At 40.8% G+C, this 27,763-nt stretch overlaps 1 protein-coding gene and 1 pseudogene across 1 annotated transcript in view; both read right to left on the bottom strand.

The window, feature by feature from the left end:
• The window catches only part of DCTN4 (dynactin subunit 4), a 111,172-nt gene extending 83,816 nt beyond the window's left edge, over nt 1–27,356 (bottom strand). Inside the window, exon 1 of the mRNA XM_072954606.1 lies at nt 27,279–27,356. The gene's annotated coding sequence lies outside the window, so the exon portion shown is untranslated. The remainder of the gene's footprint in view (nt 1–27,278) is intronic.
• Nucleotides 47–27,360, bottom strand: LOC116277224 (RNA-binding protein FUS pseudogene; annotated as a pseudogene).
• Between the last annotated feature and the right edge of the window lie 403 nt (nt 27,361–27,763).

Below are 27,763 nucleotides of genomic sequence, written 5' to 3'. Positions count from 1 at the left end.
AAGATTTTTTTTTTAGGCATGATTTTTATTTTTTATTTTATTTTTTTAACTAAAATGATGGTTTTTAATGGGAACCAGAGGTATGGTTACAATTATATAGTCTGACACAAAAAACCCGTGGGTGATCAGGAGTTGGAAGGCTACAAAATAATGAGGGTAACACTGGGTACAGGAAAAAAAGCTGCTCCAGAACGTCAGAAGCCAGGCTAATATGGCCTCTCCCTGCGATCCTGTCCGTGCCCACCCCTGGAGTCCTTCTTGCCAGGGCCAAAGCCGCCTCTGTCCCCACCACCCCAGCCCCCTCGGAAGCCTCCACGGTCCCCTCCTCGGCCTCGGTAGCCGCCCCAATCATAGCCTCCTCTGCCACCACGATGATCATCTCCATAGCTACCCCCTATGTGGGAGCCTCCTGGTCCCCATCCTGGGCCATCTGGTGTAGGGGCCTTACACTGGTTGCATTCATTCCTCCAAGAAAAGTTCATGTTCTCACATGCAGGATTAGGACACTTCCAGTCCCCAGCTTGCTGCTGTCCTCCACCGCCACCACTACCACTGGGGAATCCTTGGCCGCCGCCACCACTGCCACCACTTCCATAGCCTCCACGGCCCATGGGTTCTCCTCGCCCTCGGCCTCCACTACCATTGCCACCACCCCGATTAAAGTCTGCTAGTTGAGTAGCAAATGAAACCTTAATGGGATTCCCAGAGAATTACCATCAAACCAGTCAACAGCTGCTTTAGCAGAAGGTGGGTCATCAAAAGATACCGTTGCCTCGCCCTTCAGCTTGCCTGTTTCCCTGTCTGTGTGCAGATTAATCATGGGCTGTCCCGTTTTCTTATTTGTCCTAATGATACCAATCTGCTTGAAGTAGTCAGCCACAGACTCAACTGTAACATTCTCCCCCAGGCCTTGTTGTTGTCTAAATTATCCAGTTCAGAGTCGTGACGTGATCCTTGGTCCCGAGGACCACCAAATTTATTGAAGCCACCACGGTCACTTCCGGCCATGCCGCCTCTGCCTCCATGACCACCTCCACGACCTCTGGGTTCATAGCCACCAGTGCTGCGATTGTAACTGTCACCGCTGCTGCCCTGGCCGCAGCCCCCACGGTCCTGCTGGCCTCCCCCGTAGCCACCACCACCACCACTCTGGGCCTGACTGCCATAGCCACCACCACCACCACACATGGAGGACTGGTCTTGGCCGTAGCCACCTCCACCATCCCCTCCACCACCCCCGCTGCTGTTGTACTGGTTGTGCTGTCCATAGCCCTGAGGGGGGTTATGCTGCTTGCTGTCCACCATAGCCAGGCTGCTGGCTGTAGCCCCCACTCTGGGGCTGGCCATAGCCGCTGCTCTGAGAACTGCCACCGTAGCTTCCCGAGGTGCTGGCTGCTGGCCATAGCCAGGGTATGAGGACTGCTGCCTGTAAGACAACTGAGAACTTTGGCTGCTGCCATAGCCACTAGCTGAGCCATACCCCTGGGGAGCTGACTGTGTGCCACAGCCTGGGTTCTGCATCTGTCCATGAGAACCACCATAGCTGCTTTGGCCATCGCTTGAAGTGCCCGGTGACTGGCCATAACCACTGTAACTCTGCTGTCCGTAGGGCTGATTGCTCTGCTGGGAACAGCCCTGCCCAGGCTGGGTAGGGCAGGCCCCATAGCTCTGGGCTGCTTGTTGGCTATAGCCGTTTGAGGCCATATCTGCACACGCGTACACTGGAGAAGTAAGATTAAACATGAGGAGGAATACAGCTGGGTATACGGAAACACTTCAGTAGCTGTGTAGAGGTGGGGAGCAGACATCTTTTATGTGGCTCCAATGGGCAGAGCTGGCTAGGGTTATGGGAGTATCTCTAAGGAACTTTTAAGCACAGAGCCCTCTAACATGAACGGGCAGCTTCTGTAGGAGCTGTGCTATTAGGCTGAGGTTAACCACGGTATGTGATGTTATGAAAAGGATTCCTGAAAGTCAGGCATGCAAAAGACGTGAGGAGTCAGAACCAGCTAAGTTTCTTGTTCCCTTTCAATTTGGGGTTTTTGGTTCCAGGACTCTTAATAATACAAACCTTAGTTTGCTAAGAACATTATGTATTTCCAGAGTGCTAACTTGAATTGATGGTAAACTGCTCAATTTGAAAAAGAGCCACACTGACTTCTGGTCAGCATAATTTTCGTTCACTGGTTTTTGACCAGTTGGGAAGAAAACTAACACTCAAAGTGTTCACAAATACATATATTTCCCCTACTGACAACAGAAATTCACAGTTCTAGAGTCTGGAAGTCTGAAATCAAGGTGTTGCCAGGGCCATGTTCTCTCTGAAGGCTCTGGAGCAGAATCCTTGTCTCTTTTTAGATTCAGGTGGCTCCTGACCATCTTTGATGCTCCTTGACTTGCAGACATCCTCCAATCTCTGCCTCCACCTTCACATTGCCACCTTCGGTGTCTCGGTGTGTCCTTTCTTCTAATAAAACCACCAGTCAATGGATTTAGGGCTCACCACCATAATTCTCTGTCTGGATTCTGTCTTTGAGATTTATCCATGTTATTTCATGTGTCAGTGGTTCATTTTTTATGTTGCTGAGAAATATTACACTGGAGGAACATGCTATAATCTGTTCAGTCATTTTACTGTTTATGGACATTTATGTTGGTTCCCCTTTTGGAGCTATTATGAACAGGGCTGCTAACATTCTTGCTGGAATCTTTTTGTGAACATGCTTTAATTTTTCTTGGATAAATGCCTGAGTGGAACTGTTTGATCACAGGATAAGATGTAAATTTAATTATATAACCAACTGCCAGACAGATCTTCAAAGTGGCTGTATGTCTTATATTCCCACCAGCAACGTATGAATGTTCCAGTTGAGTTACATCCTTGTCAACATTTGATGTAGTCAGTCTTTATTTTCGTCATTGTTTTTATAAATTCTGTGAAATGCTATATCATTGTGGGTTTAATTTGCATTTCTCTGGTAAAGATATTTAGCACCTTTTCATGAGTTAATTGGCAAACTACTGTTGTTTTTTTTTCTGAAGTATATGTTCAAGTCTTCTGCCTATTTTTAAAAATTGGGCTTTTTGTTGATTGGTAGGTATTCTTTGTATAGACTCGTGTGAGTTCTTTGTTAGATACGTGTTTTGCAAATGTTTTCTCTCAGCCTTGTCTTGTAATTTTAAAATGCTGTCTTGATTAGTGGACATTCCTAATTTTGATAAAGCCTAACTGAACAGCAATTTTCCTTTTATGGGTCCTGCTTTTTGCGTTCTGTCTGAGAAATCTCTCTCCATCTGCTATGTTTTCTTTTAGAAGGTTTAGGGTGATGGTTTTCCACTGAGGTCTGTGATCCATCTCAAATTATATCTTGAAGTTGTATAAATCTTCCAACTTCTTTAAAATTATTTTGGCTTTTCTGCATTTTTTGCATTTTTTTATAAAATCAGGAATCAATACCTTAAAAACCCCAGCCAGAATTTTGACTGGGATTACACTCAACCCTGCTCTTCTCCCTGGGTCCTCTCACGGAGTGTGGGATGCACAAGTCCCTCTGCTGCCAGCAACTGAATGCTGGATTCTGCAGAGATGGGGACCTAGAGACAGGGGGCTTTTCCCCTTTTGTGTCAGTTGAGAACAGTTTCACCAAATGAAAGCTGTTTAAGCAACATCCGTGCCAGGCCTGTAGTGTTTATAAGTGAATGTCTCTGGCATTTTTTTAAAAGGGCTGGTTTTCTTCACTGTGCTTGGAGAAAACCCAGAAGAAACATGTGACCCCATCCTATTATCTCTAAGGGTCCTTAGACTTCGGTGTATCAAATTGAGACCCCAGACTGAAGATATAAATCATTCCATGCCCCTCCTGGTCTTTCCCCAGGGCTCTCTCGCTGCAGCTTACCACTCTTCCAGGAGGACGCCTGCTAGTCCCTGAGCCCAGCACTGGAAGGTGCTTAAGGGCCACCCCTGTCATTAAGTGTGTTTGGCAGCAGTAGCTGCTGCAGGTTTTCTGTCCTATGCACCAAAGTCCAAGCCTCCCCTCATTCTTCCTTGGAGATGGGAGGACTCGCTTCACTTTTTGTATTTTTTGCTGGATGTGTCCAGAGACTTAGGTCCAGAAGGGCTGGCTGGAGAGTGGCTGGTGGCTGAATTATCTCCCTGAGTCTGTAAGCTCAGCTCAGTACCTGCATTCCTTCACTTTCAGGAGCCTGGGAACAGCTCTCAGCAGAGGGTCAATGCTATCCTTGTCTAGGTCCAGAATAAGCTCAGTGACTCCTGTATGATTACCTGGGGAAAACAGTCTGTTTCATAAAGTCCCCGAATGTGCTGAATTTTGGATACTGAATTTTCTGGGGAGGGTACACTTAACACAAAGGATCCTGGGCCAGCCCCTGCATCAAGCAGCCACGGTGACCATCGAGGAGTTGAATTATTTCAGCCAGGCCTGTGAGCCAGGCCTGTCATTTCATGTAAGGACATAAAGTTACTTTTCTAATTCTGTGGACTTTTGTGAAATTAAAGTTTCATTACTGTGGATAATAACATAACACAAAGATCTTAACTGCAGTATATTCACTAGACCTGATCAGATGGTGAATGTCCAGCTACTGATGGGAAGGTCGGGGGGCAGGAGCTCTCAGTCATGCTGACAGATTTGGCTCTTAAAATACAAGTCAATTCACCTATAACCGGACTCCTGGAAAACAGTAGCCTCCGAGAGGAATCACCACAGTGTTCAGGTCAGAGAGAGGCTGGGATGAAGCCATGTGTCAATCTCGCTCTGAGCAGGGAAGAGTGCAATAATTTAAATTGGTGGAGGCAAGAGACCAGCCCCCAAATATGAGTGGTTGGGGGGAGGTGGAGGACTCGGAGGTGGACCTGGGCGCAAAGGGGAGAGGGATCATCTCGTACCTGTAGATACTTCTGAGCCTCCCATATGTCAGTATGTCTGTAAGTGTCCCACTATGTTATCCTCTCCACTTCTTCTAGCAGTTTTTCTTTAATTTTATATCTCTAATTCTCATTTTCATTTAACTCCTGAAGTTTTGGATCTGCTACGTTTTTTTCAACTCATGTTCATTGATAAGCAGTGTGATGTAGTGGCTGAGAACACGGACCCATGAACTAGACCACCTGCTTTCATCCACGGGTTACTCCGGCTATTAGCTGTGATCCTCGGGCAACTTACTTAACCTCTCTGAGCCTCAGTTTCATCATCTGTAAAATAAAAATGATGCTATTAGTAGTACAAGACTCTCTAGGTTGTATGTGAATATTCAGTGAGATATATACATAAAGGGATTTAGAGGAATGATAGTAGTTTCTATGTAAGTGTTTGTGATTTACTATTACATACACTACTTGTCATTTTGTTGGAACTCAAACAGTTCTGGCCGCATTATTACTTTTTCGGATATTGCAAACAAAGAATACCTTTCTGTTTGTGAATCACCTTTATGCAAAGGAAGTACCCCAGGATAGCAATTTTGGTGGCAGTGTTAAAAGAGTAGTAGCGGGAAGTAAGAGAAAGACGGAAGACACTGAATTTATTTTGATCTTAAAACACTAAGGAAAAACATGAGCGAACAGAGTGCAGGGTGGCGGGCCCATGACTATATGACTGCTGTGCTCCCTTGCTCTCTCCATCTCCCTCCCACTTCCTCTCCTCTGACTCTATTTCTCTCTCCTCTCTGTTATCTTCTACTTTATCTACATTTCCCCATCTTAATAAACTCCTGGAATTTCTAAATAAATAAGCTCATTCATTTACTGAGTGCTAACCAAGTGTTAAGAATCAAGCAAAGTGCTCAAAACATAATTACAAACAGGACTAGGCTTTGTGCTCCTCTCCCCCTCCCCACTCATGAAAAGAACCTAAAGAGGGTAGACAGACACGCAGATCAACAGTGGAGATGCAGAGGTATGCCTGGCACTTTATGAAATAGGTATGTGCAAGGACCTGCAGGGGAACAGAGGGCAAGTCTTTGCATGCAAGGGACCACATGTGGGAAAGCTGTCCACAAAAAAAAAAAAAGGCTCTTGAGTTTTTAAAATTGAGTAGTAATTAACTAGATGGAGACAATTTGGGAAGGGCATTCTAGGCAGAAGAAACAGCAAGTTTGAAGGCACATATGTATCCAACATCATGGCATGTTTCTACATAAAGTTACTGGTGCTTTTTGGCTAAAGATCAAAGAAAGCCTGTGAAATTGTGCAAGCAGTGACAGAGTTAGGAAGCATCAATACTATGAAGTGTTTTATGTTCTAAGTCACAGAGTTATGGTTTAAATCTTTAAGTTGGAGACCAATTATTCATTGACACATAAGCTTAGTGAAATCTGGGCAGCTGCTAATCAGTCCAGTCAAATGCTGCCATGTAGGATGTAGGCTCAGTGTTGCCAGGCCACCCAGATTGTCAGGAGACACTCAGATCCAGAAAGTAAGTAAAATATAATTCTAAAATGTTGGTAACTAAAGTAATGTGTTAATTATCAAGAGATCCAAACCAAATTTCATCTCTGTTAGGTAGTAGGAGCCACGGAAAAGCTTAAGCTTTTAGAAGATTACCTGGGGTGCAGTGTGGGAAGTATATGTATTCCATGGCCAGGGTGGCAGCAGGTTGGTCAGTGAGGAGAGCACGCTGTAATCCTGGAAGGAGGTCAGTGGCAGTGGGAATGGGAAGATGGAGACACTGTATAATGATGATTGAAGATCATTTGTTGACTTATCACCTTCGACTTGAGAGAGAGCATAGAATAATTTTCAAGGTTCTGGATTATTCAGTTAGATGGGTAAAGGTATATAGTACACTGAGTTTGGTGGAAAATGAGTTCAGTTGTGGAAAATTTGAATCTCTGGTGGCTTTCATTAGTCTGATTGGAGATGTCCAGTACAGAAGTATGTCTGGATCTTATCAAAGAGATCTAGACTAAGAATATAGTTTCTGACTTAGTAACATGTTATTTAAAGCTTTTCATTTAAAAAATTTCACTAGAGGCTACCTATTCTACTTAAGTATTTGTTCCATGAAGAAAGAGAGCCTCGGGTGGAGCTACATAAAACCTGACTTTCGGGGAGCATGTGGAGTATCAGAAGCATTACATAAAACTAAATGATAGATGAAAATCAAGTGAAGCTGACACACAAAATCCAATGATGGACTGACATTTAACAGAGTAAAGTGTCAAATAGCTAATAAAGATGAAGCAACATACAAAGAAAACACCCACTAGTTCTGGCACTACTCAGGTAATTGGTGAACTTAGAAAGAATATTTATAAATATTACCATTAGGAATGTAAAAGGACTTTAAGAGATGTGGAATTCTCTAAATCCATAGAGTAATGTGGAAATTGGACTTCAAGGAGATGGGAAATGATCCTAGAAGAATGTATAATCTGTGAAAACAATAAATTGGTAAATATGTAGAAACAACTAACAAAGTTTTTTATATAATAGTGGTAGTAACATCTAAAAACAAGGGACCAGGACAATCTACAGAATGGAAAGGGAAGGGAGGAATGTCAAATAATTGTTTAAAATTAGATAACATAAGAATGCATGTTAAGAATTCAAGGGTAGCCAGACAAAGATTAGGGTGCATAATTTTCAAATCAGAAAGAGAGAGAAGTTGAAGAAGAAAATAAACTCATGCAATTAAAAAAGAAGGGGAAATATTTAAAATGGTACTAATAGCAATTAAAAAGTAAAATGGTTAAATGGTAAAACATTAAATATAAAAAAATACTAAAAGGCTAGTGTATTAAACTTACAATTAATAAGACATTAATGGTCAGATTAGATTTTTAAAAACTTGAACTTCATGCTATTTATAATAGCCATGCCCAAAACATATGAACATAGAAAGCTTGAAAATAGAAGGATGGAAAAATATGTATCAGTCAAAGACTAACCAAAACCAAATAGCTGGTGTGACTATTTTATATTACAAAAAATATTTTAAGATGAAACACATCATTAGGCATGGGGGGTAAGTACATAATGACAAAAAATTCTTCTAGAAGATACATCACTTCTAAACCTATATGTATCTAATAATAAAATAGCTTTAAAGTTGCTAATGCACAAAGTAATAAAATCACTGAGACAAACTAAGAAACCCACCAACGGGATGGAATATTTAAACATACCTTCCAAGTCAAGAAGATTGGAAACACACAAGTAACCGAATCTAATGTAGATATGCAGGCGTCTGCATCTGGCAGTTAAAGAACACATAGTCTTCTCAAGGCTATAAAACACATTTACAAAAATTGATTCTGTACAAACTGGGTCATAAACTCATCACAAATTTCAAAGAAAAGGCATCATTACAGATCATATTTATTGACCACAAAAAGATGAGTTTAATCCCTAATATATCTGCAAATTAAAGGCACATTTATAAATAACCCATGAGTAGTCAAAGAAGAAATCATACTAAATAAAACATCAATAAATTAATGACTGTGACTAACTCATGGATCAAAAAAAAATTTTGGTTTTGTACCTTAATTTATACTTATGAGTTATTATATTAGGAATGGAGAATGCAGAATAACAGTGAGTCCAAACAAAGAAGGTAAGAAACATACAACAAAATTATTCCAGCAAAAGTAGTGGGAAGGCACTAAGAGTAGATTAAGAAAACAAAGGAAATCAACAAAAATGATTAAGGAAACACAAGTAAAATGGATAGAATCTAGGAATCCAAAAGATGGTTCTTGGACAAGAGAATTTTAAAAAACACATAACTACCAATCCAGTATAGATTAAAACATACTAAGACACAACCATCAAAAAATTTATATTGATAATTCAACAGCTGAGATGAAATGAATGTTTCTGAGAAACTATAACTTGTTAAAATATATCAAGAATAAATTTAAAAACCTAAATAAATGGAAATAATCCTATGACAATTAGTGAAATTGCAAAAATAGTTACTAACTTCTCTTATAGGAGACACAAGTACAGCAAGTTATTTAAGCAATTCCCCAAATTTCAAAGAAGAGTTAATTCCAATCCTTTACAAAATTTCTGAATATAGAAAAGGAGGGAACGATATTCCAATTCATTCCATGAGGCTAGTTTAACTTGACAGCAAAGTCAGATGAAGACAGGATAAGAAAGGCACACTGGATTGTCTTTTCACCCACGAATGTAGATACAAGAATCAAAACAAAATACTGGCACGATAAACCCAGCAGTCATTAGATGTTTTTTTCATTATGACAAACAGACGAACATAAATATAACTGAAGTCTCACTGGGAGAAGAAAGTAGAGAACAAAGCAGAAGAAATATTTGTAAAGATAATGACCACGAATTTTCCAAAAGCAATGAAAACTATCAAGGCAAAGGTCGATGTTTAGAAAACCCCAGGCAGAATAAACACTGAGCAGCACAGGTAACAAAACCCCCAAATAACCAACCAAATAAACAACAACTCCACCCACAAATCTAAACTCATTTTTTTTTGAACTGCTGACAATCAATGGTAAAGAGAAAGTCCTGAAGACACTCAGAAAAACAGACATTACGTTAGAGGAATAAAGACAGAAACACATGTTAGAAATGACAAGCGGGAAGACAATGGTATAACATCTTTAAAGTTCTCAAAACTGTCTGCCTAGAATTCTCTTCACAATAAAAATGTCTTTCAAAGTCAAGTGTCAGGGGCTCAGCTGAGCGAGAGAGAGCTGAGCTGCCAGATGCTGGAGGAGCCAATTAAGACAAGACAAAATGAAAAGAGCAGTCAAGTCTTTAATCACTTACTGTCACAGTACAAGCAAGAGGCTAAACACAAGCAAGCACCGATTTCTCCATTCCATTTAGCCTCACGGAATGGCGCGTCACTTACCAATCAAGTGGATTAGCACAGGGGAGGGGGTTGTCTCCCACGGAGGGAGCCCTGATCAGAGAGTTCCTGCAATTTTATGGATCTAGAGGCCAGGGGCAGGGAGCGTAGGGAGGGTTAGACTTGGAAAACTACTGGGTGCTGAGTCAGTGCGGAGAAGATGGCTTCAAGGTTCAACCTTCTTCCCAACAAAGGGGCTTCAGCAGAAGTGTCTGAGAAAGGCCTCTGCCAAGAGTCTCCAATAAAGAGGACTCCAGAGGCACCTGGACTAGGGATACAGATAAACTAAAGAGCACGGGCGGCCTGGCAGCCTGCGTCATTGACTGCATTTCCCTTCCCAGACTGAGGGGCGCTGGCTGTACACCAAGCCTGGTGTGGGGAAGGCAGCCAGATAAAAAATTAACAAACAGAAATCTCAATTAAATAGAGCCAGGAGGCCAGGAGGAGAAGCACTCACGCCCAGCAACACCTGCAAAGCCCAGTAGGAAGGAGACAGCTCTTCCTTCCTGGCAAGGACTCAGCCAATGGAAAGCCAGACACTCTTTGTTAACTATAGCCTTTCCAACTTCCTCTTCTCCTCTATAAAAGCGTTCTCCTTCTTCTCCACGTGGGACTTCCATGTGGCTCACCACGGTAGCAGATCCCAAACTGCAATTCTCTGCTGATCCTGAATAACCCATCTTTGCTGGAGAAATATCTGGCAATCTATTTGTTTCAGGTCAACAAAGACTGTGTAACTGTCTATGGCCAGGCCTGAAAAAAAATCACACATAGGTTTTTAGTCAGGGAGAGGACTCTTTGAAAGGTAAAATAAAGACTCTATGAGACAAATAAAAGCTGAGAGACACCATTAGCAGCAAGTATGGTACAAAAATGTTAAGGACATTCTTTAGGAAGAAAGAATATTTTAGTAGACAGAATCTATTAAAAAAAAGTGAAGCGTTCTGGAAATAGTGAAAATAAATGTAAATACAAAAGACTATTTTTAAAAAGCTGTTCAAAAATATAATTAACTGTATGTAGGAAAAATGATAACATGATATGGGGTTTATAACACATATAAAAATACAGTGTCATATTTAGCACAAAGGATGGGAGGGAAGAATTGGAAGTATGCATTTTTAAGTTTTTTATATTATATGTGAAGTAAGCCAATTCCTTAAAATATATCTTTGTCTATATATCTCTATCCTATCCTATTGCATGGGGTGTAAATATTTTATATGTTGACTATGGGTACACAACTATGAATAAAACTGATAGAATTATATGATTAAACATTTCTCTTTTCCTTTTAGTAAATTTTATCCCAATAACCCTGACATTTAAAAAAGCGGCCAAAACACTAACCTATGTAATTGACTAAATTACCAGAATAAAGGAAAAATAAATGAAACAAATTCTCGGTAAAAGAGGACTGGAAGGTAACTTCCTCCATAAGATAGAATCTATGAAAATCTCACAAATAACAACATAGTCAATGGAGAGATACTGAATGAGTCCTCCCTAGATCAGGAACAAGATGAGGAGCTATGCCCTCGTCTGCTGTTTTGTTCATCTGTGTCATTTCCGGGTCTGTTTCTATCGATTAATTTATTTCCTGGATATGGGTAATACAGGGTTTATTTTCCTGTCTCTTTTCACGTCTGGTAACTTGATTGTATGCCAGGTACTGTGAATTTTATTTTTCATGCTGGATTTTGTTATAATACTTTAAATATTGCTGGGCTTTTTTTCTGGGACTAGATTGCTTTTCAGCTTTTGTAGGATAGTTTCAGAGCATCCTTTAAGTCTGGAGACAATTTGGCCCTGCAATTCGTCTAATGAATTAGGAAGTCTTTTCATTCTGTCTTATGGAAACTCACCCCATTGTGTGAGTTTTGGAAGCAGCAGAGCCTAGTCCTCCTTTCCCCAGCCTTTGGTAGTGTCCTTATGTGCACGTGCAGACCATTACACAGCCAAAAACTTAAGGAGACTGCAGGCCTCTGGAGTTTCTTTCTGTGCACCTTCCAATTCTACAGTATTTTGTCTCACAAATTTTACCTGCCTCAGCTTCTCTGAAGGCTGAACACTGTTCAGCTCACAAGACCACTGGGTTCTGTCTGGGTTCCTCTACCTTGTGCCATGGCTTCTCTCCAGGGAGTAATCTGGGGCAATCACAGGGCTCACCTCATTTGATTCCCTTCTTTCAGAGATTGCTGTCCTGAGCTGCCTACTGCCCAGTGTACTAAAACCATTGTTTCAGATAATGTTTTCCAGTTTTGTAGTTGTTTGAGGTGGAAGGATGCTATAGGCTGAATATTTGGTGCCCTCCAAAATTCTTATGTTGAAACTTAATCTCCAGTGTGATGGTATTTCGAGGTTAGGCCTTTGGGAGGTGATTAGGACACAAGGATGGGGACCTCATGAATGGGATTAGTGTCCTTATGAAAGAGACCCTAGAGAGCCCCCTCTCCCTTTCTGTCATGTGAAGCTAGTAGAGGATGCTCCTCTATGAACAAGGAAGTGGGCCCTCACAAGACATGAAACCTTCTAGTGCCTTAATCTTGGACTTCCTAGCCTCCAGAACTGTGAGAAATAAATGTCTGCTGTTTTTAAGTCACTTAACTTAATGGTATTTTTGTTACAGTAGCCTGAATGGTCTAAGATAGAATCATCCCTTTGGAACAAGACCTCTAGGTCAGCTGTTGATTTTCTTCTTCTATTACCTTTATTATTTACTTTCCACTCTATGGCCAGAGAATAAGATCTGTATAATTTAAACACTTACTATGACTTGTGTTATGGACTAGAATGTGATCATTTTTGGTAAATTTTTCATGTGCTCTTTAGAAAAATGGGTATTCTGCCATTTTGGGAATTTATACTTTACATGTGACATTTTGGTCAATTTGGTTTTCTTGTTGTTTAATATTTCTATACTTTTACTGAATTTGTTTCTACATGTTTTACCGGTTGTTGAGAGAGGTGGCTTAATATCTCCAAGTATAATTGCAAATCTGTCTATGTCTTCCATTGTGAATATGTTGGCTTTATATATTTTGAAGATATTTTATGAACGCATATAAATTTAAGACTGCCAATTAATTGCTTTCCTATGTAAACAATATACAAGTGATTAGCAAGTGGAATTTGATATTAGAAACACAATACCATTTACATTAGAGTTCAGAAAGATGAAATGCCTGAGTATAAATCTAACAAAATGTGTATAAGATCTGTATGAGAAAAACTATAAAACTCTGACGAATAAACTAAAGAAGAACTAAGTAAATGGAGAGATAGTCTGTGTCCATAAAAAGACAAGCCACAGACTGGGAGAAATATTTGCAAAAGGCACATCTGATAAAGGACTGTTATTCAAAATATACAAAAACCCCAAAAACCCTTAAAATTCAACAATAAGGAAATACACCATCCAACTAAAAAAATAGGCCAAAGACCTGAACAGACACCTCACCAAAAAAAGCTATACAGATGGCAAATAAGTGCATGAAAAGATGTTCCACATCATGTGTCATCAGGGAAATGCAAATTAAAACAATGAGATACCACCACACACCTATTAGAATGGCCAAAATCCGTAACACTGACAATAACAAATGTTGACAAGCATGTGGAGCAACAGGAACTTTCATTCATCACTGGTGGAAATGCAAAATGGTACAGCCACTCTGGAAGACAATTTGACAGTTTCTTACAAAATTAACATACTTTTAACATACAATCCAACAACTGTGCTCCTTCAGATTTGCCCAAAGGAGCTGAAAACACATCCACACAAAAACATGCATATGGATGTTTATAGCATATTGATTCATAATTGCCAAAACATGGAAGCAACCAAGATGTCCTTCAGTAGGTGAATGAATAAATAAATCATGGTACATCCAGACAATGGAATATTATTCAGTGATAAGAAGAAATGAGCCATGAAAAGACATGGGGGATACTTACATGCATATTATAAAGAGAAAGAAACCAATCTGAAAGAGCTATTTGCTATTTACTGTTATTCCAATTATATAACATGCTGGAAAAGCAAAACTATGGAGACAATAAAAAGAAAAAAAATCAGTGTTTGCCAGGGAAGGGTGTCAGGGAAGGGATGCACAGACAGAGCACAGAGGATTTCCAGGTCAGTGAAAATGCTTGGTACAAAACCACAATGATGGATAAATGTTACACATTTCTTTAAACTCATAAAATGTACAATACCAAGCATGAAACCATAATGCCATAATGTAAACTATGAATTTAGGGGTGACTGTGATGTTCAATGTCAGTTCATCAATTGCAACAAATATGCCCCCGATGGGAAATGTTGATAATGGGGGAAAAAACTATGCATGTGTAGGGGTAGGGAAGTCTATGAGAAATTTCTCTACCTTCCTCTTCATTTTGCTTCAAACATAAAACCATGTTAAAAAATAGTCTCACAAAACAAAGACAGAAAAAAACAAACCACCACTCTTGCCCTCATTTATGTTTTCATTAGTCTTGAGTCACTGAGGCCTTAGGCATCCCTGCATATTGGCCCTCCCGTGTCATGCTTACTAGGCAGCAGGCGCTGTGTTAGGCAGTTTACTGACATTCTCACAAGATTCCCATGATTAGCTGAGTATTATTTTACAGAAAACAGTTTAGTTCCAGCTAACACAAACTGAGCACTTCTTGTGTGCCAGGCACTGTGCGGTCTCCTTTTCATGAACTGTCTTATTTAACCCTCACCACCAACCTATGAGGTCATAGGTTTTATTATTTTCCTAAGTCATAGTTGAAAAAATCTCGAAGACAAGAGCGTTTATGTGCCCAAGTACATACAACTAGGAAACACTGGTGCCAGGATTCCAAGGGCCCATGCTCCAAGCACTAGCTACCTGGAAAATGTGGGAATGAGAGCAAAATACAAAGAGAAAACGAAAGTAACACAGAAACGTGAGAAAAGCAGAAAACGTGGGACTTTCCTACCTGGAAAAGATAATAGGATTAACCATGGGGAAAATAGTGCTAGCTGTCTTTAAATGTTTCCAAATTCTAGACAGGAGAGCACATGTGCTCTCTGGGGTGCCAGAGACCAGAGCTGACTTGGGTCACTGGGGGGTATACTTTCATTTAAAGAAGCACTCTAAAGTACAGAGCTCCCTAACATCTCAGTGGGCAGTTTCAGTAGGAGGTGTTCCAATGTGCTGGGGTGAACCGCTGTGTGTGATGCTATAAAGGGAATTCCTGCAAGTCAGGCATGGAAAGGATGTGAGAAGTCAGAACTATAAGTTCCTTGTTCCCTGATAACCTCAGTTTTGAATTCAAAACTGTAATATTACAAACCTTGGTTGGATAAGGAAGTTGTGAACTTCGGGAGTGACAACCTGGAGCCACTGAAGAAGTATTCCATTTGCAAAAAAGAGCCATGCTGCCATCTGTTGGTCACCACTATTATTTATTTTATTTTATTTTTGACTTTGAAAGAAAAATCCATTAATCTCCATCAGTAATTACGATATAAAAGTTGCCTTAACTTGTTGATATTATTTTCTTCAGAGCTTTGTCTCCGTAACATTCCCTGTTGACAAAGGTCCATTTATTTTTACTTTTTATTTCCGTAAGTAAAATATTTTTGCCTCCACATCCTTACACAGTTGTCTGATAATTTCTTTGCAACAACTTCCTAAGAAAGGAGATGCTAGGTCAAAGAGCATTGTTTAATTTTTAAAATTTTGATATGCACTTTTCAATTGTTCTTCTGAGCAATATTGTGCCAACATACCATCATTTTATAAGGGAATCTTATTCCCTGAACCCTCATCAATTCTACATAAAATCTTTTAAGCTATTTCTTCATCTATTTGAATTTATTTGTATGTTGGTAGAATATTCTCTTCTGTAAATCTGTAGTTTTTGAATACTACTTATGTTGAATATTCAGATATGCATTTTGTTAATTTTCTTGGTTTTCGTTTCTGCCAGTCTTTTAGCCTGTTCATCTTTATTTACTGATTTGAAAGAGCTCTTTATAAAATAAAAAATACTTTATTTAAAACCATTGGATATCCTTATAGGCCAGGCATCGTGCTGGTAAAGTACATATTTGAGAATAGCTCAGATTCTGTAGGGGAGTATCTTTCTCCTCTGCCCTTTCAATATACAATCACATTTTAAAAAATTAACTACCTAATATGTGTTAGGCACTGTACTCAGTGCTGGTGATATATCCATGCCTTATCACTCAAACATACGCTTTTATATAATACAGGAAATAACCTTAGTAGTTTTATTAAATTGTGAAACTTTGTAGTGGTTCCAAGAATCTAAGAGACAAGATTTTTATTGGAATACGCGGACTTCAATTCTGACGCTCAAAGAAAAAAATCTATTTGTGATCTATTTTGTGCTTGTTACTGACAACAAGTGAGAGATTAACACAGGTGAATAAAACATCGCCCATCTCGCTATGAGCTTACAGTCCAGTGTGTTACGGGGGAGGGGATAAGCTTGGAAAGCAATAATAACTACAATTTATGGTATGACTATAAATCAAGTACCATGCTTGTTACTTTTGATGTATTATCTCTAATCCTTACTGCAACTCTGAGATGTGATTTTTGTCCCTATTTAAACAATAAAAGGCTGGGGTAGGATTGGTCAAGTTGGACAGTTCAGGTAAAATAGGGTGGTTTTCCCTGGTAGTAAGGAGTTTGACCTGGATACCAGTGGAGGATGTTTAGTGGGGAAAACAGAAAAATACTTAAGCCATTATTTAAATTCTGTCTCCAGTAAAGAGCCAGTGTGTGACTACCCCTGCAGTGCAAGATGAGGAGGTGGGGGCAGGGGAGCACAGAGTGGGAGCTTCAGAAATTTTTACTTCAGAAGCCGTCAGAGTTGATTTTACATCCTTTGCAAAAGGTAATCTCTTTGGGAAATTCTTCCTTTTTTTTCTGCCCGGACTCAAAAGTAAATGAGTAGTTTAAGAATTATAGACAGATGAATGGATAGAGAAGATGTGGTCTATATACACACACACACACACACACACACATATACATATACATACATACATACACAATAGAATACTACTCAGCCATAAAAAAGAATAAAATAATGCCATTTGCAGTAACATGGATGGACCTGGAGAATGTCATTCTAAGTGAAGTAAGCCAGAAAGAGAAAGAAAAATACCGTATGATATCGCTTGTATGTAGAATCTAAAAAAAAGACACAAATGAACTTATTTACAAAACAGAAACAGACTCACAAAGAGAACAAACTTATAGTTACCAGTGGGTAAAGGGGGTGGAAAGGGATAAATTGGGAGTTTAAGATTTGCAGATACTGACTGGCATATAGAAAATAGATAAACAATAAGTTCATACTCTATAGCACAGGGAACTAAATTCAGTATCTTGTAGTAACCTATAATAAAAAAGAATATTAAAACAAATATATGTATGTATAAATATGATTGAAACATTATGGTGTACACCAGAAATTGACACAACATTGTAAACTGACTATACTTCAATAAAAAAAATGAAAGAAAAGAGTAACTCAATTTATGGTTAAATAGGGAACAATAAAATAATGTTTGCCTCCTCTCATGTGCAAAATACCACTGCAATGACACCAAAATTTAAAAATCACAAAATCCTTAGAAGGGCTAGAAAAGAGAGAAGATATTCCACAGGATTACAAAATTCATAATGAAGATACTATGAACTAGTTTGGCAATAAATCAGACAACTTAGATGAAAACATGACTTGCTAAAACCAGCTCATGAAAAAATAGAAAATTTGAACAGGCCTATCTATTAAAGCAACTGAATAAAACACAGAAATCATCCCATAAAGAAATCTACAAGTCCTGGTGACTTTCATGAGGAGTTCTTCTAAACATTTAAAATGGAAGAAATAAAAACCTCCCACATCTTTTCTAGAGAATAGAAAAATATGGTAGACTCCCCATCTCTTTTTGTAAGGGTAGCATAACTTTGATGCCCAAACTTGATAAGACATTACAAGAAATGAAAATTATAGGATACCATGTTAACAAAATGAGTCAATTTATCTGTAGATCTGTGTACCACAACCATATTAAGTTTATTTTCATAATGCAATGTTGATTAATATTTTAAAATAAATTGTTTTAAACCACCACAATGTAAGACACAAGGGATAAAAAGCATATGATGATCTCAATGGGTGCAGAAAGAATATTTGAGAAGGACTTGGGTGCAAGTATTTATTTGGAAGATGATCTCAGGAAACACAAGTGAGGAAACTGGGAAAGTGAGGCAAGGGTGGAAGAAGAGCTAAAAAAGCATGCATTAATGAGTAGGTTAATATTGTGGAGAATTGGAACTCTCTGAACAGGTGTGAGAAAAATGCCTCAGATTCACTGACAGAGGACAGGGATGCTGAGCCATCCATCCACAGATTGACATCCCCTGCACTTCTGGCTGCTCCTTTCAGCAGCTGAGAAAGCTCCCTGGTGCTTGAGAAAGCTCTCAGGTAGAGAAGAGAGATCCAGGCTCCTGATGTAGAAAGATGTCAGGGCAAACATCTCTGTTACTGCTGAACTCAGGAGGGCCAGAGGGCTATGCGCAGAGCACTGACAGCACCTGCTACAGAATCCAAGAGGACGTCAGAGAAAAGAAATAGTCATGTGTAAAAATTTGGTAAAAATTTGAAGAGCTAATTTCTCCTTGGAGAAAAGAAGTACAATGTCAATCCAAATTATCAGAAAACATTGATATGGAAGGTGGCAGAGGGTAGCAGATGCAGCTCCTACTTTTTTTTTTTTTTTTTGGTCAGGGTCGCTGTGGAAGTGTATTAGCTTTAGAAATTATGTTTACTTTTTAATAAAATTACAGGTAAGATTAATAGAAAGTATATTATATAAACATTACTATTAAGTGTTTTTTTACCTTTGATTTTTAAAAACTAACTTTCTCAACCCTATCAGATAGTTCTGATAATTGCTATCATTATCCCATTTTATTGTTCAGAAAATGAAGCTGAAAGTGGTTCAGAAACACAGTTAGGGTCTCACACAGCAAACAGTGGAACTAGGAAATGCTCCCAAGCAGCCTGTCTCCAGAGCTAATGCTTTTATCCACAATGCAATATTATGGTTTGATGTTAAAAATTAACTGCTGGTGGGAATGTAGTTTGGTGCAGCCATTATGGAAAATAGTATGGAGATTCCTCAAAAAACTAAAACTAGATTTACCATATGACCCAGCAGTCCCACTCCTGGGCATATATCCAGAGGGAACTTTAATTTGAAAAGACACATGCACCCCACTGTTGATAGCGGCACTATTTACAATAGCCAAGACATGAAAGCAACCTAAATGTCCATTGACAGATGACTGGATAAAGAAGCTGTGGTGTATTTATACAATGGAATACTACTCAGCCATAAAAAAGAATAAAATAATGCCATTTGCAGCAACATGGATGGACCTGGAGAGTGTCATTCTAAGTGAAGTAAGACAGAAAGAGAAAGAAAAATAACATATGATATCATTCACATATGGAATCTAAGAAAAAAGAGAACACTAATGAACTCATCTACAAAACAGAAACAGACTCACAGACATAGTAAACAATCTTATAGTTACCAGGGGAAAGGGGGTGGGAAGGGATAAATTTGGGAGTTTGAGATTTGCAACTATATATAAAAATAAATTTAGAAAACTAATTTCTTCTGTACAGCACAGGGAACTATATTCAATATCTTGTAGTAAGTCTCTAATGAAAAAGAACATGAAAAGGAATATATAATGTGTATAACTGAATCACTATGCTGTACACCAGAAACTGACACTTGTAACTGACTATACTTCAATTAAAAAAATTAAGTGTACCCACACAACAGAAAAGTGAAATAGGAAACAAATATTGAGATGATGGAGCTAAATCATTGATTCCACTGAGTGTAAGCACTGTACTTAGACTGTACTAACTACAAGTAAAGATGGTTAGACTGAATAAGATACTCAACTACATGATCCTTATGTGAGACATAACTTAAAAATAAAACAAACTAAAACCTTAAGTTTAAAAAGTCAAGGGGAAAAAAATCCCATAAAAAATCTAAGAAAAGGAAAGCTTGGGTGGCTATACTAAAATTAGTTGAAGCAGACTTTATAGATTAAAGAATAGCTAGGTTTATGTAGGAGCAGTTTAGAATTGTAGAAAGTTTAGTTCACTAGGAATGTATCATTATTTCAGCCTAAATATCAGCAGCCGTTGAATCTCTGTTGTGGGATAACACAGTGATTTTCACTAAGTCAGCAATATACCCCTTCCCCTGATTGGGAAAAGATGTCTTTCTGTCTTGAAGTAAAGGTGAGACATTCTGTCAGGTGAACTGTAGTCCCCAGCTTAGGTTCGGTGGCTCCGTGACTCTGAGTTTCCATGGTGTTTGAGTCTCTGATGCTAATCCTCACCAAGTCAGCTGCTGAGGTGGGTAATGTCATTTTCCCTAGCCTGTCTGGAAATTTCTGTAGCAGGAATGGGCTCATGTGGATCCCAGTGTGGGAGAACTCAACACCTTCACTGCTGGAGACACTGCACCCATAGGGTGCAAGGATGACCAACTTGGGAGAGGAAGAGGACTCAGCAGCATGTGTGTTTTCTCCAGAGCACTGGCTTATCCTGATTTAAGAAACAAAGCAGGCTTTGAGCAGTCTTAGAAGATTGGAATGTGTCTCTATGGCTTGACTCAGGTAACCTCGCAGAGAGGGATAAAACTACGGGTGAGTTGGATGATGTAAAATGTTGAGGACAGGACACAATGATTGTCTTTTGTTAACCAAATGTGATTAAAAAACAGAGAGAGAGCTTGACAAAGACACTGATGCTAAACCAATGGAGACTTTACATAGCTCTCTACAACCCATCTGGCTGGAGAGAGCGAAGTCAGAATTGCTCAGACCGAAGTTAGCTTTAGAGATGGAGGGCACAGAGTGACCACTGGGTGTCATGTGCAGGGCTCTGAGCAATGCTGTTTGGACCCGAGATCTGGCTTCTGGCACTGCCCCTTCTCTGTCCTCCCAACTCACACTTTCACATCCCCTCTGTTTTCCCCTTTGCTCCATTTTCTCCCCCTTCCCCACTCTTGGATCTCTGTCCTTTCTTCACTCCTCTATTTCCCCTGCCCCTCTCTCTGCTGCTAAGTTTCAGCCAACTTTTAAAGGGACCTCCAGGGAGGTCTGGGGAGTGAGGGCACAGTTTTGGGTCTTATTTCACCCAGAGTCTGTCCTGCTTCTCCCGGAGCCCTGAGTGGAAGGTCGGAGAGCTCTGCCCCAGGGTGGCAGACTCCAGTCCTGGCTCTGCTGTTCACTGGCCTTTTGACTGTCACATTGAGGAGCCTCACTTCCCCATGTATGGAACCCTAAAAGATCCAGAATAGCCAAAGCAATCTTAAGAACAAAACTGGCAGCATCATGATCTCTGCTTTCCAACTAAATTACAAAGCTATAGCAATCACAATAGTATGGTACTGGGATAAAAACAGACACAGATCAGTGGAACAGAATAGAGAGCCCAGAAAAAAAAAAAAACCCCACACATATATGGTCAATCAACTTACGACAAGGAAGGCAAGAATATACAATGGCAATAGGACAGTCCCTTCAATAAATAATGCTGGGAAAACTGGACAGCCACATGCAAAAGAATGAAACTGGACCACCATCTTACACCATGCACAAAAATTAACTCAAAATGAATTAAAGACTTGAAATGTAAGGCCTGAAAGCATAAAACTCCTAGGAGAAAATAGAGGTAATAAGTTCCTTGACATTGGTCTTGGAGATGATTTTTTTGATTTGACACCAAAAGCAAAAATAAACAAGTGGGGCTACAGCAAAGGAAAAGGCTTCTGCACAGCAGAAGAAACCGTTAGCAAAATGAAAAGGCAGCCTATGAATGGAAGAAAATATCTGCAAATCATGTATCTGATAAGGGGTTAATATCTTATTCACTCTTTCCTTTCAGGAAATATTCATCCACAAACTCTGTGACCTTACAGAAAAGTCTATGCGCACACTGGTACATCTAACTTACATCACAAGGAGGGACAAAGTGCAAGGGGAACGTAGATCCTGGAACTGCACTGTTTGTTCAATTTGGAATCCCGACACTGCCCCTAATTGTGTGACCTTGGGCAGTAATAGTCCCCTCTGGGCCTCTGTCCCTGTGGTAGGCAGGCTCTAAGACGGCCCCCAGCAATCACTGCCTCCTTCTAGTCACAGTCTTATATAATCCCACCCTTCTGAGTAACTTGCTTCTAACCAATAGAAGTAATGATGAGAAGGTATCACTTCTGCTAGGTTCCAAAACTTTGTGACTTTTATCTTGCTGGCAAACTTGCTGTTCTTTCTGGCTTTGATGGAGCAAGTTGACAAGTTGAAGAGGCCCATGTGGCAAGTAACTGAGGGTGGAAGCCAGCCAACAGACAGCAAAGAACGGAGGCCCACAGTCCAACAGCCCTTGAGGAACCAAATCCAAAAAACACACTTGAGCTTGGAAGCAGATCCTTTTCCAATCAAATCTTCAGATGAGCCCTTGAAACTGGCTAACATTTTGATTGCAGCCCTATGAGAGACTGAGGCAGAGGACATGCCCAAATTCCTGAGCCCCGAAACTATGAGATGATGTGTATTGTCTAAAGCTGGTAAGTTTTGGGATAATTTGCTATGCAGCAATAGATAACTAATACATTTCCCTCTTACGTAAAAAAGAGACAACAGTAGTTACCAACATCGCAGATTCGTTTTGAAGATTAAAGACAATGCTTTAAAGGATATAGAACAGTAACCAGAACATAGCATTATGTAAGTGTTTGTTAAATAATTTATATTTATGCCGAAAAGAGAAAAATGTAATTTTTTGGACTCCTGAATTCTATCCACAGACTGCCAAGGGCCTTATGGATCCCAGGGTAAGAATTCTTGTGTCTAGAACAAATGGAGGACATTTAGATGAATGTTTTCTCCCTTGTTACCTCCAAATTATTTCTGTCTACATCAACCTTTCCTCCTGCATCAGAGAAGAAAGGTCTTCTTTAGTCCTTATTCTATGTTCTGAATCCTAGGCCATCCCACTTCGCCAGGGTCTTTGTGCAATCAAGCATCTCCCATCTGTTGTACACAGCTGCGTCCCTAGATACAGAGGCATCAAAACCTTTGCACACACCAGACGCTCATCGGTGTGTGTGCAAGCATCAGGGAGACAGAGGACCAGAGGTAAGTAAAGGGGCAGAGGCACAGGCACCACCCCCAGTAATAACCAGCATTGCTTCACAGTGCTGAGGTGGGCACAGGCCTTACCCAGAGATGAAGGGCAAACAAAGATGGTCTCAAATGCTGGGAGGTAAACCCCACAGTGAGAAAATCCATTTTCATTCCTGGATGCCTACATCTACCCCTGCACTGACCCTGGCTGACTCTGAGGTGACAGTGGCAGATAGAAAGGGCACTGAGTTAAGAATATGGAACACACTCACTATGCATCCATAATTTCAGTGTCAGCCAGGGCACCATACAAATAAATGATCTAACCTTTGAAGGAGAAGACGGGGACATGAGAATGACTGTGGGTGATTACCTAATGAGACCCATTTGAATGAAAGGTGTTGGCATCTGGATGATGCTGTGTGATGTCAGCTTGGGGTCACTGCAACTGGCATTGCCCAAATTGAGGCCAATTTTTTAGACTCCACAATCAGAACTGTCATACTATGTCTGATGTGGCTGTCACTTCCTCTTACTAGAAAATCCTCCTTGGCAGCCAAGATAATGTGCACTCTGGTTTCCTTCCTACTTCCTTGAGTATTCCTTCTGTCTCCTCCCTGCATTCCATTTCTTTTCCTCTGCCTCTGGTGAACCCATCCATCTCCCAGTTTCACTTGCCTCTGTGCTGAGGACTTCCCAATCCCTACCCTACCAGGTCAGCTTCTCTAAAGAGCTTCAGAATCATAGACAAACATCTGCACAACTGGCAACCTCCCATGTGACGCCCCTTAGTACCAACTCAGCATGTCCTAAAATGAACTATCCTTGCCCCACAAACCTGTTCTTCCCCACTATCTCAGTTGGTAGTAATACCATCTTCCAAGAGCCCAAGCCCCAAGATCCATGTTCTCATCACCCTGTCTAACCCATCACCATGTCTTGTTGATTTAATCCCTTCATGATTCTTGAATCTGGCACCTCTTCTCTTTCATTTCTCAACAATTACCATCCCAAATCGGGTCACTATCTCTTGCCCAGACTGTTGCAAAGCCTCCTAACTGGTCAGATTCCACAGATGTTCCTCTTAAAACCATTTTCCAAGAAGCTACTGGAACCCTTTTCCTAAAACACAAATGTCATTTTTTGCAGCCTTGCTTTAAACTTCTTCCGTGGCACCCTCTGGCCTTTAAAAGCTCTCTGTGGCTTGATGCCAGCTGACTCCATCCTCAGTGCATCCTCCAGCCTGTGTAAGGGGTAATTTCTGGCAACCCTGCACAACTTTAGCCTCCTGCCCCATGGCCCCATGGTGTTCCTCCTCAGCTTCCAGCTCTGTATTCACTTCACTAACCCTGACCTTACTGAGCGGCGTGTGACTGGCAATAAGCCTACTTCTTGTGGAGGACCTAAATGTTGAATGTGGCACATATGGCAAGTTCCATTCATATCGCCCTCCTTCCAGAGCCTTGGAAGAACTGGCTGAGGGTCACATGTTCCACTGCAGGGTCTCTGGGTCGCCGGGTCTGCAGCAGGGCCACGCTGGGAGTGGGGGAAGGACAGCTGCCCTGCCCTGAAAGGGAAGTTGTTGGCGGATGAGGACATAGGAGTGTATGATGGTCACAATCGGTAAGAGACGATTATTAAAAGCGGCCAGGAGCCGTGGTTTAGGCTGAGGTGGACGCTCCAGAGAAAGCCGAGCAGTTGGAGGATTGCTGTTGGCTGCTCACGTTGCGCAGCAAAAAGCAGAGGCTGCAGGAAACTGGCACATCAGGTTCAAGGAGGGCCCTCCAAGCTGACGATCCACACTTCCACGCCCTGCGGGGTCCAGGGGCTGATCCTCACTGGCACAAGCTAACTGGTCGCTAATCGCTGACCCCATTCCATCCTCAGTTGCTCTCGGCCGGCCCTCCCTTTGGGAGCCTGAGGCAAAAATGGGGGCAGTGGAGGACTGCCAGTGCGCCCCTGCTAGAAGAGTGTGGGACACCTGGTGAGGTGTGCATAGGAAGGGGAGTGGGAGCCCTGAGGAGGTGAGTGCAAAAGGGGGCGGTCGTGGAAGGAGGTAGACCTAGACAGGGAAGAGCCGAACCAGCAAGTTCCAGCTTCCTTTGCCTGTGGGGTGGATCCATAGTCAGGTATGCAATGCCCAACACTCCGTGTGCTTCTTATAAAGGAAAGTGCTGAAACCCACTGCTAACTGCTTATCATCCTATCGCATCTGTCCCTGTCGGAGCCGAGTGTGTTAACTCGGGTAATCGGCACAGCTACTACCATCTCCCTCTTACATCCAAGTAAAGAGAGGTTCCCCAAGTTACAGGCTAATAAGGAGCAAAGGTGGATTTCACACCAGGCACGCTAGCCGCCCAAGCTGTGCCCTCAGAAGCACACACCCTTGCATGGGGTAGTTTGGGCAGAAGAGTAGAAACCAACAATAAACAAACAGGCTCTGAGTAATAACATAAAAACTAGGAGACCTGGGGACTCTTGGTGAACTGAGATCCAGACACGCAAAGGTTAGGACAGGGTGAGCAAACTTTTTCTGTAAAGGGCAAGATAATGTTTCAGTCTCTGTGAAGCCATGTGGTTTCTGTCACAGCCACTCAGCTCGGAAGTGGTGGCACAATAAACAGCCACACACATCACAACATGTAAAAGGATGAATGTGGCTGTTCTCTAGTAAAACAGGCAGTGGGCTGGGTGTAGCCCGCGGCTGGCTGACCTCTGGTCCACAGGGAAGCTAAGCTGCTCAGAGGGATGAGCAAGTGAACTGCAATAGGCCTGGGGCAGGGAGGGTGGGGGAGTTCAAGTCTGAGGTCTGAGCCAGCCTGGGGCCAGTCAGGCTGTCCCACAATGTTGTGCAGGTTGCTCACCCCACAAGGGCACCTGGCGGGCAGATAAGGGTAAGAGTCGACAGTCCAGGCTGCATTGCTTTCACCAAGCTGTTCAGTCATGCTGGAGCTGGCCTGCCTCAGCCAAGGGGGAAAGGGCCCTCGTCTACTCGCCAAGCTGTGTGCCCGAGGACCACGATGTGTGGGTTTACCAGGTGCTGTGCTTGTAGTTGCTAGGGAAACAGACCCTCATGAGGTTGTTAAGGAAACTAGGACAAGAGGTAAAACGTCTTTCCAGCTGTCTTGACAAGACAGAGCCTTAAGCAATGAACCTGTGTTACTACATTACATGCTTCAAATGGCTCAAGCCTGCAAAGACCTTCGAGCTGACCAGGTGAGTCCAGGCACTTCAGTCCCTCCCTTTAAGACTACACTTCAATTAAAAAAAAAGGCAAAGAATGTATAGTAGTCTGAAAAAAAGTGTAGAAAATTCTTACGGATAATTGGGAAGATCAGAAATGCAAAGAAAACAGAAAACAAGTATCTATGGACGTAAAAAGAACTCTAATTAATTACATTTTATGTAGTTTTTCAAATTAATTTACTTCATAATATTTGGATATTTATAAATCTTAATTTCATGGAAGAATATTTCAGAAAATATTTCAGAAAATACGAAATACTTTTAGAGATTCATAATTCATTTTACCATTTAATATCTCATAATTTTTAAGTAAAAATTTTAAACTTTATTTAATCAAGTATTTCTCCAAATCTCCCCTAATTAACATCTAGGGAATGTGTTCTTCAAGAGAACATTTGAGAATGTTTAAATTACCTCTAAATTATCCCCTTCTTCAAAAACTGGTTATTTCTGTACTTTTGCCTTCTGTCTAATAAACTTATTTTGATCGTTTGCTTTTCTTCTGCCGCAGTGTACATAGTGGCGTCCCACACTTCACTGCTGGACATCTCATCTGCACCATCATGGGAGCCAGGTTACTCGGGGCAGTAGAGCTGAGGGAAAGGCACTCATATCATTCCTAACTGAAGCCAAACTAAGGGAGGCTGAGGGATTAGGGCCCATGAGGGAATCTACTGTGTTGGGCAAATAACATCTTTTCTACAGCAGAAAGACAGAATTCAGTACCAAGATAAAAACCAAGATTCCCAACCGAAATAGTACTACCAAAAAATGACCCTTCATATTCCTGCTTTCCAAGCCTTCAGTCTTTTTCACATGCACATCATTTAACTCTTTTAGAGAACCATTTTACTCTTCCAGGGCACCATCTTACTCCGCTAGGTCCCAGTAATGGAAAATTCAAATGACAGTCAGCACATTGCCCCAACCCACTTACTTTTAGATCGTCCTTGCACTGTGATGAAGAAAACAGCCACAGGAATGCAGACCACAGTTAAAATAATACTCCAAAGTATCTGTATAGTATTTCTGTCACAGAAGGAAAATACAGACATCAATCAGGGTAAGTGGCAATGTCTGTCAGTATGTACTCCGTTTCTCAAAAAAGCCAGATATCTAGTTCATGCTGACCTTAATGCATCTTACCATTTCTCTGTGTCTTTTTTAAAAATTATTTAAGTTCTTCTCTACTATAGCCCCTGTCTGTAACAGAGGGGGTGGGCTTGTCCTAATTTGATCACTACACACATGGCTACACCATTTTTATTTAAATTGACTCGTAAAATAATCCAAATCACTTTCCTGGTGTCCTACAGACAAAACAATCATTCCAACGATTTTAATATAATTTAACTGTTTACTGTGTCATTGCATACATATTATGAATAAAAGAAGCCCTTATGTAAGGATAAAGGACAGCTG

Source organism: Vicugna pacos, chromosome 3, assembly GCF_048564905.1.
Source record: "Vicugna pacos chromosome 3, VicPac4, whole genome shotgun sequence".
NCBI lineage: Eukaryota > Metazoa > Chordata > Mammalia > Artiodactyla > Camelidae > Vicugna > Vicugna pacos.
This window is presented reverse-complemented; position numbering and strand designations above follow the sequence as displayed.